Genomic DNA, 14,443 nt, shown 5'->3' with positions numbered 1-14,443 from the left:
TGGGTGTGTTAATTGATGTAAGAATTGCATATGCATATTAGTCACATGCAATTATTAAAACACCTAAGTAAGTGCAAACATCTTTCTTGTACGTGTACAGCAGGATTATGTGTAAATTATTACTTACCTTTGCCTTGCTTGGCCATTGTAATTTTGTCCTTTAATCAGTTGTGTGTTCGTTTCTATAACATCTCAGAATGTATAATAATATATATATACACACACACACACACACACAGAGTGAGTGTGAGTGTGAGTGTGTGAGTGTGTATATATATATGTATATGTGTGTGTATATATGTATATATATATATATATATATATATATATATATATATATATATATATATATATATATATATATATATATATATATATATATATATATATATATATAGTACTATATAAACTGGTATACACAAACTAATACACTTCATGCTTCCTTGTGAAAACACTATTTTAATAATACAGGCCTAATGTTTGAGAAATATCCTAAGTATGAGACTCTAACAGTATTGTGCTTAAACAAATGTTTATTACTTAATTCAATCATGTTTCTCACCATTTAAATAGGTTTCATACAAGGTATACTTAATGCCATCAATGTTGTGTGTACTCCTGCAAAATAAAAAAATAAAAAATATTATATATAAATATATATATATTTTTATAAGAGATATATTTATATATATATATATATATATATATATATATATATATATATATATATATATATATATACACACGTATTTAAACTCATGCAGACAGGGAGTTAACCAGACTTTCACATACACACAGAAATGTAAGCGGGGAAAAAACATTTCTTTTTGCAGGTGTGTTTTTACTGATATGCCTCGCTAAGAAATATTTTCACACACTGGTCTTTGTTAGTTTTCAAAAAAACACTATGTGAACGCATTCACAGTCTAGGGATGTTTTTCACAAACGAGATAAAAGAAGGAGAAATGTTTCTCCCACAGTCCCATATCACGAACCACAACTGTTAACCCAATTAGACAAACAAATCCAATTGGCGTTTGAAATAAGGAGTCAAAGTAGTTACTTTTGTTGACCTTGACAAGGAAAAACAGGAGTTTGTTAGCCATTCAGCACATTCATTTTGATGAGCAAATAACACAGACCTGCACACAGCTTTTGTGCTACTCAGACATGGCTGATGAATTCGTTAACAATATTAATCCCCTTTTAGGGTATAAGTACATGATCTGTGAAGCCATCTTGAACAGTCGCGGACAGAAAGCAAGCACACGCCAAATCGATGATTTCATTCGAGCAAAATATCCTTATTACCAAGACCGTAAGCATGCACGGAATTTTAATTCCTCAATAAGATTCACTTTATCAAGTAATGACTTTTTTGAACGTGACCAGGATAAGCTACAACACACCTATGGTTTCTGGAAGATTGCCCCGGAAAAACAATTTCTCCTGAAAGACGGCACTTATATTGTCGTGAAAGGCATATTTATTCCTAATGGCAATAGCAATGTATCCGCTACTACTGATCCGTTTGAATCGATACGTGCTGCAATATCTGCAGCCTCCATTCCTGAAACCCACATTGTACAAGAACAAAAGTACTATGATTATGTACCAAGCCTTTCAGCTGAAAATGCATTGGAATGGGAACCGGAAGAAATGAACCTACCTCCCGACCAATTATTTGAAGAAAGCAGTGGCGATTCCTATGAGCGCATCCTGGAGGAGATATGTGCCATACTGGATTCAGCGGTTGGGTTAAGCGTGGATGAAAATGGCTTGCATTTCTGGAGCGACCAGTTGCAGCCAGGCGAAGAGTTAATTCTAGAAGAATGGTAAATATAACAATCGTTATGCGTTGACTCTGCGTTTAAATTTTTTTTTTTTTTGTAACCACCATTTTCACTTTCAATGCGTGGATACAGCGTAACATTGCAGACTGCATAACATGTAGCGATCACAAACAAATTGTTTCCTAATACAATATAGTAGGACCTGAAAGAGTAGTACACATTGCTGACGGAATAAATATACGTACTTTCCTATCCCTTTAAACATATTAGCAACATTTTACCATTACTCTAACACATACCTGTTTTGTTATCATGCAACATCTACAACATTGAAAACCGGGTCCACCACGTATGACGTGGGACCCTTGTCATGGGCCAAGGCGTCCTTAAAAAGGATTAGTGATGTAAGTCCCGCCCCCAAGCGACGTGCGCGCCTCAAAGCCTATTGGCTGTCATGTTTTGTTATAGTAACGGTAACTGCAGTGTGTGATGCGTGCGGCTCAGTGTTTGTAGGCGTACCCTGGGCGTTAGCCGAATGTTAATTGAGTGGGAGGAGTGTTAGCGTGCGTTTCACGCTGGCTTAACATCACGTCACACGTATTGCATTTGCGCATTGTGTTATCGGCCGTGCTTTCTGTTCAAACACGTCTGTTTAAAAAGAATACAGATGTACTCGTTTAGAACGAATGTAGTTTCGTCTTCATTGTATTTGAAATAAAGATGTTATGTTTACTGGTATTTTCAACATGTATTGAACGCACAACGTACGCTTTGTTTTGCGCATGCGCTAACAGTTAGTGGAGCCAAGCGTGAAGTGCGTGCGCACACAAAGATGTGCGCGCACATCTTTCAGTATACAGGCAACATTCACTTCTTATACATAGTTATGCCTGCTACAAATTTAAAGAAACATTACATACTGATGAACAGTTTTACTTCTAACATATAAGTGAGTGACGTGTGTATCTACACAATCATATAGAGCTGCGTAACGCGTTGTCACGGATGCATATCTAGTAAGGTGCCATCTTTGACCATCATGTGTTTGCTGTATTTCAGAGATGTCGGGGAAGATACAATCGGATCAATGTATGATTTCAGAAGAGTCTACCTTTATATGAGATGATTGTGAGGAGGAGCCACCGACTACTATACTACATATGGAACTAATTTTATATTGCTTGCAGCGCTTATTAACAAACAATTAAAAATGTGATACCCTTATGCCTATATTGCATAAGCACTTAATTAACATAATGATGTTGCAAAAGAGTGCCTCATGAATTTTTATTGAGTGTTCTTTAATGACTACTAACATTTTATGACATGGTGTGTTTTATATATAACAACCATTCCCACTCTGCTAACACATTTGTGTATTCTAATATGTAATGGAACGTATGACTGTCGAAACTATGTAACAATAATAATAATAATATGAGCATGTTCATGTATAGGGCTGCTAGTTGTACGCAGCGATTTACAGACACATGTTTCAGCCTGAGGTCCCTGGCCCGTGGAACGTACAAATGTTTTTTTGCCGCATGAGGCACAGGGAGATAAAGTGACTTGGCCAAGGTCACAAGGAGCCCACACCGGGAATTGAACCAGACTCCCCTGCTTCAAACTATCAGTGCCAGTGTGTGTCTTTACTCAGTGAGCCACTCCTTCTCCCAATGTAAAGGACACTTACAACCAAGTAGCCATTTATTTTTAAAATCTCTTGTTACATGGGTATGTAGATAAAATGGTTTGGGACTGTAGCAAATAATGTTACTGGCCAGATGTTATGGTCCCCTCCAATGCATGATGTTCTGAATATGACATCACCATCATGTTATGAAGTACGTTTCTGTGTATATTTCATTAACCTAACTAACTATAGTTTACTGTGTTTATTAATCGTTTAGAAATACATAGTATAGTCAATATGATGATATAAGCTACCATAATAAAGCTGGTGTTATCATTTGTCGGTGTTATACATGGATCCTACACCAATTGATAGAGACACAAACAGTTGTCTTAAAAAGTGTGTCTATGCTAGTGATGAATGTGCTCCCGTAAGTAAACAAATAAGTACAGTTATCCCCTTTTCTCCAACCACCTCTATATTACATTAATGGAAATTATAAGGAAACATACATAAAATGTGATGAAATGTGAGTAATCATTTTGTAATACAATGCACATGAAAGCTCAAGAGTAGCTAAATGCATATACATGATACAGAAAGTACATATATGTAACATTTGTGTTTAAACCAATATGTTGGGTTTTTAGTTCCAATAATTATAGGAAGATTGAGGTAGCCACATCTTATGAGAGATGTCAGCAAATATACATACCATGATCAGTCATACTGGAGATATACCTATAATGCAAAGGAACAATATATAAATTGCAAACATTTACATGCCATCTTCAGTACCGTAAACAACACAGCAAAGTGTGTATTTGGTGTTAAATGTACAACACCATGTATATTTCATGACATTCAAAATGTAAATCAGCCTGGTGTACACATCATATGGATGTACATGTTACACTGCACCAATAACATTGTATGTAAGCATACTAGAAGCATGAATGATTATGGGCATAATATGTGTTTTGTCTTAGCATAAGGAATAACACAATGCTAAAATATTATTGCTTTGTTACCCAAGTTGTATTCACATACACACAACTAAAGTACAATTGAAGAGGGATTATATAACCTGTGCAACAATAACATACCGGTGCCACATCCCTTTGTGCACACAGCAGAGAAAAGAAAGGTGTGCAACCCATATTCATCTGTGTCCTAACAGAAGGTTATATAAAGAAACATTATTGTTAATATAACATAATTAAACTATAAAAGTAGTACTAGGAACATATGAGTTTGTACTTACAAGAAAAAAATGAATTGATGAGATTCTGTCGTGTCTGGCCACCACTGGCTGTTTGTTCATTTTCAGCAGCTACATGGGTGGGATGCTCGTCTACCAAAGCCTCAGCTAGGTCTGACTGTACATTGTGCCTGAGTGCAACATTGTGCAAAATGCAACAGGCAAGGATAATATCAGACACTTTTTGAGGCTTGTATAGAAGAGCCCCACCAGTTCTGTCCAGACACCTAAACCTGGTCTTGAGTAGGCCAAAAGTCCTCTCTATAACAGATCTTGTAGATATATGGGCTGCATTGTACCTGTCCTCTGCTTCAGTTTGAGGGTTTAGCACCGGAGTCAAGAGCCACGGCCTAATTCCGTATCCTGAGTCACCTATAATGAATGGAGCACACATAAGCTGACATTAGTGATCAAATTGTACAATGCCAACATTCCTAAATCAACATGTGTTTTGTGTTAGAACATGTAAATATGTACTCACCCAGCAGCCAACCAGGTTCAAAATGTCCCTCTTCGAACGCATGGAAGACTGAAGAGTTCCTCAGGATAGAGGAATCGTGACTGGAACCAGGGAACTTGGGTACCACATGCATTATCCTCATCGTGGCATCACATACCACCTGTACATTGAGTGAATGGTAGTGCTTCCGATTGCGGTACACATGCTCACTCTGACTAGGTGCAATCAAAGCAACATGTGTGCAATCGATTGCACCCAGCACAGATGGTATCCCTGCTATATTATAAAAGCCAGTCCTGACTTCCAGCCACTCTGTCGCCTCTGTAGGAAAATGAATATAATTCCTAGCGCGTCTATTGAGTGCATAGAGAAACTGGGTCAAGGCCCGCGAGAATGTAGATTGCGAGACCCCGCCCACTATGCCCACAGTTGTCTGGTATGACGCGGAAGCAAGATAATGTAATGAGCACAGCATTTTAACAAGCCCAGGGACTGCACGACCTCTGGCTGTGAAAAAATCTAAATCCCCCCTTATCTCCTGATAAAGAGCTAAGATTGCTGCTGAACTCAAACGATAGCGACTTACAATCTCCTCCTCACTCATCCCATCTAACAGGGTTCTCTCCCTGTACAGACGCGGACGAGGCACAAGTTGTCTCCTCTGTCTTCTCCTCTGATCTCCTGTCCCTCTACCTGTCCCTCGGCCTGTCCCTCTCCCTGTCCCTGTCGTATCCGTGTCACTGTCACTGTCCCTCGGTGTGTCCCTACCTTGCCCTATATCATTCTCTTGATCAGCAAGCATGTCATAGAAAAGAATGTTCCTGCGTCTCCTAAACATTCGCAACATTTTGAAATGAGTAGCTGTGAATGAGCAGGTAATGTGCGTCCTTTAAATAGGTATGTGATGATGTCAGGTGACATAGTAAAATGCAAGGTGTTACATTAACATAATAAAGTACTTCTGTGGCAAGCTGTGTGCACTTGTTGTTCTAAGTATTTGTTGTGTGTATTCTGCAGGGAATGATGATATTTGGCAATGATGTGACGTGAAGCTTTGTACAAAGATTGCTTGCAAATAAATAGTTGCATGTGCAATGCATGTAACACTTGTGAACGCAAGAGTCAGTCATGTAATGAGACAAAAAGGCTGAGATTGACGTGGGAAAAGTTTTGTGTAACATGTGTAATTATCCATGTTATTGTGACATGTTGGCAACAATGAATAGTCGTGTGCATATGCATGCATTTGTGTAAGGAGGATAGTTGGTATAGAATGAGTTTACAAGGTGTCCCAATGATGAATTACTGTACATGTGTGTATAAGTTAGGTTGAAGTGCTTGTAATGCAACGGTTACAATGTAAACATGCAATGTGATTGAGCGTCCAATAAGTGACGTCATGAAAATAGGGAGGACCCAAAAGTATATGTAAACATGAGAAGACAGATGTACATGAACGTTTAAAGATGCGTGTCACATTACAAGCATTGTGTAATGTAAAGGAAGATGAATATACTGTGTATGTGTGACATGTGTGAAATGTGTAACATCATGTAAATAATTGTCGCTGAGTTGAGTAAAATGTGTGATATGATGTGAGGTTCTCCTTTAAGAGTGTAGTATAGTATTTTCCCTTGCCACATCATCACATGATGAGTAATGTGACCCGCAAATGCTGAAAACATGTAAAAGTCGAATGTTATGCAAATAAGACACATCAGCTGTGACACAATGCAGGGAATGCCCCCACACTGTAATGCAAATCCCCCTTGTATTGTGAGCAATGAAACGTAAACAGTACTATACTGTTATACGTCCCCGCTCCATTGACTTCCATTGATGTACAGAAGATTTTTTTTTTCTAAGTGCCGTTCCGGCAGCCTTAGCGATCGTTCTCCCGTCCAAAATGCCAACTTTAGTTGGCGGGAGAAATCGGCCATAACATCTCAATTTCGTAGTGCCGATCAGCCCCGATAAGCTGTTTTTTTTTGTTGAATCCAGCCGATTTAAAAAAGTGGCGATCAGTGTCGAAAACAGGCTTATCGGCAGGCGACTGGCCATAACCAAATTATCGGCTCCGAAACCTGGCGATATGAAGCACTTATCGGCGCTTACTGAATCTCAAACCCAATTTTGGCTATAACATGGCCATATTTCCCTTATCAACGCTTACTGCATGAGGCCCTATATATGAAAGACTAATACCAGGAACGATATCTGTACCTCCACTATTTGAAACAAACATAAATCCCATTTAGGAGTATTTGTATATACCCTGTCCTTTTGAACAAGGAGGTATATATATTTTAATTCTAACAAAAATAAAAAATAAAAAATTGTTGTCAATAAAATTATTTTAACTGTACACATTTAGCTGTAAATTTTGACCATGTTATAACATGATCTTGGTCTGCAGTGCGCCACTACTTGGGACTCTCTGTGTACTCCCCTCAGTACACACTTTCAGTTTTATTCTGTTCATTCCCAGGCGGCACGCAACCTCACCTCTAGGCTTTGAGCGAGGTTTCTCATATTCTTATAAAAATCATTATTTATATAGCAACATCCAGGTATAAAGTGCTTCACAGCAGTAATACACAATAATATAACACAGTGGAAATAATCGCTTCAGGCATGAAAGTAACAATAGGAAAGGGAGTCCCTGCCCCACAGAGCTTACAATCTAATAATAGACAGTTAATAACTTATTAATTATTACATTAAAGTAATCACTTTCTTGATTGCTAGTCACTGTTAGTATTTGTTTCCAATTCATATGCATGATGCCAAATTGGATTTACTTTCCTTCATAATCAATCATAGACATAATTAATAATAATGACTCGTCATTACATATTACATTTTAATCCTGTTTTTTGTATTGCAAGGTTGTATTAACGGTCTTTAATAATTAAAATTAATATGCAATCTGTCAAATGAGATATTATTTAATGAATCTATCATAGACATATTTGAAAACAAAAAAACTACTAGTACAGTAGTAGTTACAACTTACTAGTACTACCTAGTTATTCATTTATTACAACAAACACACTGTAGTGGTACTATTAATCATTGAAGAAGAATTATGTTGAAAATCAAAGAATAAGAAAAAAACAAAAGTCCAACCATTGTTAAATTGTAAATCATGAAAAAAAACACTATTTGAAGACTGTCTAATTAATTACAAAAAATAATTGTTTTAACCGTCTGTCAGCTGTAAACTAATGACCACTCACCGTCCAATTGTTTTTGCGGAGGACAGACATTTCTTTTTGTAGTTTATTGAAATCACAGCATGCTGAAGTCTTACATGAGATTCATGATAAGGCTTATGAAGGATGGAATTAGGATTACATTAGATTTTTAAGCACTTTTTTGGTCTCTCTCTCTCTCTGTAACTTTGTTTGCTGGGCATTGGGGAACGTAATCACTCAGTTTCTGTCAGTCAGTATACAGACAAAGTCACTGTTGGTGTATAACACAGATTGAATACTGCTACAGATAAAGGTGGCCCTGAGCCCCTGATAGAAACCCACTCTCGGTCTCCAATAATAAGGCATAGACTCCAAATCCAAAATCATGTTATTATGTTGGATTCTCCAGATAATAGAGAGGAATGCTGCACACCTCAAAAAAGAAAAATGATACAATTACCGGTGCTCCAATGTTAGAACGAAAGCCTGCAGTCAGTCCTGGGTACATAGAAGAAGGAACAGAGGGCACAACGGATTTTGCAACACTAGTGTTGGCTCAATAAATGAGTTTGAATTTGCAAAATCCGTTGTGCCCTCTGTTCCTTCTTCTATTATGTTGGATTCTGACATCAGATTAATCAATTCTAAAGGTTTACAGTACATCGGATTTTGATCATCTTAATCTCTCTTGTTCTCTCTCTGACCGCATGCTCAAATTAGACGGAATCCTATTCCTGTCTATGTAAAGTCATGCCAGGTGTCTGTCAACAACTATGCAAGTAACAACTAATTGTAAAGTTTGACAACCTAGATGTCACATCATTGGCGGTTCATGAAGTCGATTGTTCTATGACGGTTTAAGTATTATTAATAGAATCCTACTATTTTGTAAGGAACAAAAAAAAAAGAGAACCACACACAGAAAGAATATAAGAAACTGATGACTAATTGCTTATCAAATGCACTGTAATCAAATTATCTGCACTGATTATCAAATGCACTAAATCATGGACTGTGAGCTAAAGGATGTTAAAAGAAAAATAATACAAATTGGGGTTTACTGTCCATAAGCACATAGGAAGGTAAATTGACTCAAAACAGTCCCAGTTCACTCTACGTGGCCAAGGGTATTCGCTTCACTGACACGGGCGTGCACCATTGCTCGTAACAATGCCACAATATTAATTGTGGCCTCCCCTTGCTTCAAAAACTGATTCCTGGCTCCAGCTTGGCTAATATCAGGAGCAGAAACGTCATAGGTGGCCATTGGCAAAAGCTTGTAGTAGGACAGACCTCTGCTTTTTGAGTCGGGAGCCACTGAGTACTCGGGTGAGGGGAGGACCCAGTCATGAGGAGGGTAATGGAAGAAAATATGCAGCACATGTTTGTGCTCTGGTGTAGTAGAACTAATTATGCCCACGTCTATCTTGTCTTAGTCCCGTGCCATACCCGGGGCATGCTTTGACTCATGGGCTAAGAGCCCCTATTCCTGGACTTTGAATAGGTTTATTCAACAATGAAATAGTTGACAATATAAGCCACTTGATATAATGAGCGATGACAGACCAGTAGAGCTGGTAGTGATGCTGGCATTATGGAGAAACACAAGAAGCCACTGAAGATGGTGCCACTGCGAGTGATAGTGTTATTTATTAACTGTCGAATCAGTAACTCTACTGGATTGGAGTGGACACAGTAAGCTGATTTAGTGTCAGGAGTATCTACAGTATGCCACCATGGACATTGGCATTTGATTAGTCACTCAGCTCACCATTCAAAACAATACTCATCTCATCCATCAGCAGCTTCACTTATCTCAGTCTCAGTCAGGGAGGGGAAGTGTCATCTTCAGGGTAACATCACATGAGAGAGCCAGACAAGAGATTTAGGGACTCGGGTGACCTGTAACACCATGATCATCACTGGAGGTTCTCCTCAATTGATATTATTTGAACCAAACTACTGAGAGCCTGATTTCTGATCCCACCCTGTGAGTCGCAGTCAGGTTTATGCTGCGGATCCTGGCTCTTTTACCGATGTACTTAATGTACGACCCAATTCCTGCAGTTAAGTCACAGATCACAGGAGCACGTGGCGGAGGCGCGCACAGAAGCTTGCGGCCATAGCATCCACCCTGAACAGCCTTATACTGGCTATCTAAGTTTGCCTGCCACTTTTTCTGGTGGTGGTGGGTCATGTGAGCTTTTAAAGCAGAGGTGCCAAGATGGACACCCGGCCTACCCATTTTCCAAACTGTTCTACATAAGCAACATGTAGCTGTAACCAAATCCTTTGAAAGTTAAAAATGACACCACACAATGTTGTTGTATTGAATGTATAGGTAATGGGAGACAAAACTGGTGTTTCTAGACGAACTTGTGAATGTAATCGTGGTTGTCTATGTTGTGGTGTGGGTGGTGGTGTTGGCCCTGGGGTTCAACATCATCATCACAACCACAATTGGTCAATGGTAGTAGTCTTTGTAACAGTGTGTGTTGTTGTTGTTGTGCTGATGAGGAGGAATGAAACATCAATGTATGTGATGTTGATGATGATGAAGTTTGCTTCTGTTTATTAATCAAGGAATATACAGGGTTGTCGTTGTTATTTTTATTATCACAGTTTCATCACTTTTATTTGAAACATTATCATATTTAGCATTGCCCCAGACACCACCACCACCAATGCCACCAATCACAGTCTTTAACAGCATCAGTGACATCCTCGTCATCATCACCAGAATCCTCATTCATAAACAAGTGATGTTTGAACAGATTGATCAATTCCACCCCCTGCCAAGTCCTCAAGTCCCTGTGATTGAATTTGTGATTCTCTCTTCAACATCTGACTGTTTTAACAGCTCTTCATAGTCTAGTAATAGCAATCTCAGAGCTTGTTTGGTTGTAATACGTTTTTTTTTTACTTTGACAAGAAGGATATGCCATATGCAAAGGACTTAATAATGGTGGGCTTGTTGTTGGCAGCAGTAACAGGCACAGCAGAAGCTGGTGTAGGTGGTTGTGGTGGGCCTGTCATTTCCTTATAACTGACTGTTTTATTAACGTTCTCAATATTATGCTTAAACACATTATCCATTTTTGTTTCAGACGTACTAGCAAAGACCATAGCAGCCTGACTTGAACATCTAATTCTTTTTTATATCTTTTCTTAACTGGATGTTCATTATAACTAGAGATGCAAGGGGAAGAGGGCCTTCAGCAGTGAGATTGTGATTCAGTGACCGTGTCATTATTGTCCTTCTGCTTATACTTGCTGTGACTGTGAGTACTAATAGTAGAATCACCACCAACAGCACCACCTTTAACTGATTTAACTTTATCAAATTCGTCACCACCCCCACCAAACACCACAAGGACTTCGACCAAAACTACGTCCACCTCTTCTAGCCCTCTATGTCAACTTTCCAAATGTTTATTCAAACCACTAAAACTGCTATTATTACTATTAGACATTTTTATGTTATTTATTTGCGTAATTTTTAGAATCTATAGTGCTATAATGTGACAGGTCCGGCTGCTGTTGTTGTCCTGCAGCGCATTGGCACACTAGGTGCAACGCAGAGAGAAAATGATAGAAACTCGATGAGGACCCCTTTATCCCTGTCTTTGCAAATAATTGACAGTAGGAAATGTTCTTGAATATTAATAATTATTCTTGTGATTATTCCGGAGTAATATCAATAACCTGCTAACAGAAACATGTCCAGGAGATCCATGGCCCCAGGGCCCACTTAGCTGAAACTCCAATCTGTCACAGGTTAATGGTTCATCTACAAGTTTTATTAAGTAAATAATGTATACATTTTTAAGATATAGTACTACAGCAGCAACAGCTTGACCAACCCACAGCTAAACCCTGTAACACAACGGCTTCAGCTCGAGGCTGCACCTCGAGGCATATATGCCTCCGTTTTTTGGATTCGGATTTCAGATTCAGTTTTCAGGTTCGGATTATTAATACGCTGTGCCAATTGTCAGTGATAGAATTTTTTTTGCGGATTTCACTTTTTTAGACTGATCCGAGGAATTCTGACACTGAAAGAGACCGACCAATCGGCAAAAAAATGTGCCCATCTCACTTAAATACTCTATATTCCAATATTCAGAAGCATGTACCCCACAGATTTAATCCTCCTTGGCTGCTTGCTTTTCTTGGGGCCGTGAGAGCTATAACCTAACTGCAGCCACACCGGGACAGTGTAAATCGCGGTATTGAGGACAACAAGTCTTACTACATCTGTAGATGGTGATTAGCACTCTAACCTCTGGAATGACATTGAGATCATTGATGTGCTGCCAGAGGTGGCAGGACCCACCAGCACTGAAGGGGTTATAGTACAGTAGCAGTCTGAACAGATCACCACTTTTTATGTCTTTTTTTTTTTTAATGCTCTTACATACAGAGATCTGCCTTGTCCTTTCCCAATGCTTTTTTTATTTTTTTAAATATAATGCTACATTCAGGAGATATTAGTGTTTAAATTATTAGGTTAAAATGGAGCTCTTCCCAGAGCTCAGTGTAGTCTAAAGGTTACCTTTGCAACCTAAGAAGCTAGAGATTAAGTAAACCATGATTTAACACTAAACATGTTAATAAAAAACAAAAGTCATAGGTTTCTGGGAGGCATTGCTGCTTTAATCTCTATTCTAGTGAATGTTAATAGATCAATTGTACGGGGATCTGTAGTTTATTCTAGCACCAGTTGAGATTGTTTGGGGTATGTGACTGTAGAAAATCATATTATTGTAGTCAGAAAGTAAGGGGATTACTTTCTGAGATATTGAATGAGATTGCTGAGGGTTGTTCTACTCAGATATTGGCTCTTATTCTTAAAGCTGTGATAGCGCCAATCCGGCAAACTCATGCTACCAAAAAAACTTCAATAAAAAAAGCTTTGTTTCTATTTTTCATAATGTGAAAATATTACTAACACATAAACTACATCCAGATGGTATAAAAGTGACAAAAGCCCACTTCTGAAAATACACAAAAAGGGAACTGATAGGTTCATTTAGGAGTTTTCCTAAGGTGCTAAATACCTGCTTTACTCCGCTTTCACATGCTGTAGAGTTAATCAACTGCAGGTGAGGATTTGGTAGAGAAATGACATGTAAATTAGCACACTGGAACCTACAGTATGTGGCTTTTTAATACCAAAAATGGTGTTGCCACATGGAAGCCCCTCACCATATTCCTTAGGCTTTTATCGTATGACAAAACCGTGTGAAAAAGGCATTTAAGGTTGCGACTGTTTCAGCTGTTTGAATCCTTTCTTCATGCAATCGATGACAAGAGTTCTTCTTTTGCATATAACGTTTGCTTTATGAAGATGTTATATGTAAATAAAAAAACTCTTGCAAAATTAGTTTTTTACATGATATAAGATTTCATTTTGCTTGAAAAATGTTGCCTAGACATGCAAGATTATTTCTTTATTTATAAAATGTTTTACCAGAAAGTATACATTGAGTTACCTCTCATTTTCAAGTATGTCCTGGGCACTGAGTTATGATTAAAAATACATGGTTACAAATACATGGTTACATTAAATGAACAGGATTATACATTATGTATAAAGACATTGCATGAACAGTGTAACATATTTTAATCTTTTAGGCATACAGTATGACACAGTAACAGACCAGATTAAAATGTGAGACAGGTTTAGTTTTAAAAGAGCTTAGACTGGTGGCGGCTGTGAGAGTTTCCGGTAGATTGTTCCAGGTGTGAGGTGAACGGTAAGAGAAGGAGGAGCGGACGGGTACTTGGTGAACCTTGGGACCGTGAATAATTGTTTGGAGTCAGATATCAGAGGATATGTGCTATATGTGATGGGGGTGAGGAGCTTGTTCAGATAGGCCGATAGCTTGCCCAGAAAGTATTTGATTAGGTTTTTGAGGAGAAAGACTACTTACTACTCAACTTGTGATGAGATGTTTTCAAAGAAGAGTAATTTAGAAATATGAATAATACATGCAAAAATATGTAATATATATGCAACTATTTAAACTATTTGAATCTCATCCTGACCAACACAATCTTGCATGACTGGGCGAAACATATACAGTATTGCGTCAA

The 14,443-nt window shown here is 38.2% G+C and overlaps 1 protein-coding gene across 2 annotated transcripts in view; it reads left to right on the top strand.

Annotated features, from left to right (window-relative positions):
* ADAMTS19 (ADAM metallopeptidase with thrombospondin type 1 motif 19) overlaps positions 1 to 14,443 on the top strand; it is a 406,770-nt gene that overhangs the window by 86,401 nt on the left and 305,926 nt on the right. The gene's annotated exons all lie outside the window — the stretch shown is intronic.

The sequence above is a fragment of the Ascaphus truei genome, chromosome 1, assembly GCF_040206685.1.
Source record: "Ascaphus truei isolate aAscTru1 chromosome 1, aAscTru1.hap1, whole genome shotgun sequence".
In the NCBI taxonomy this organism is placed as follows: domain Eukaryota; kingdom Metazoa; phylum Chordata; class Amphibia; order Anura; family Ascaphidae; genus Ascaphus; species Ascaphus truei.
The sequence above is the reverse complement of the archived record's forward strand: the minus strand, read 5'-3'. Positions and strand labels throughout refer to the sequence as shown.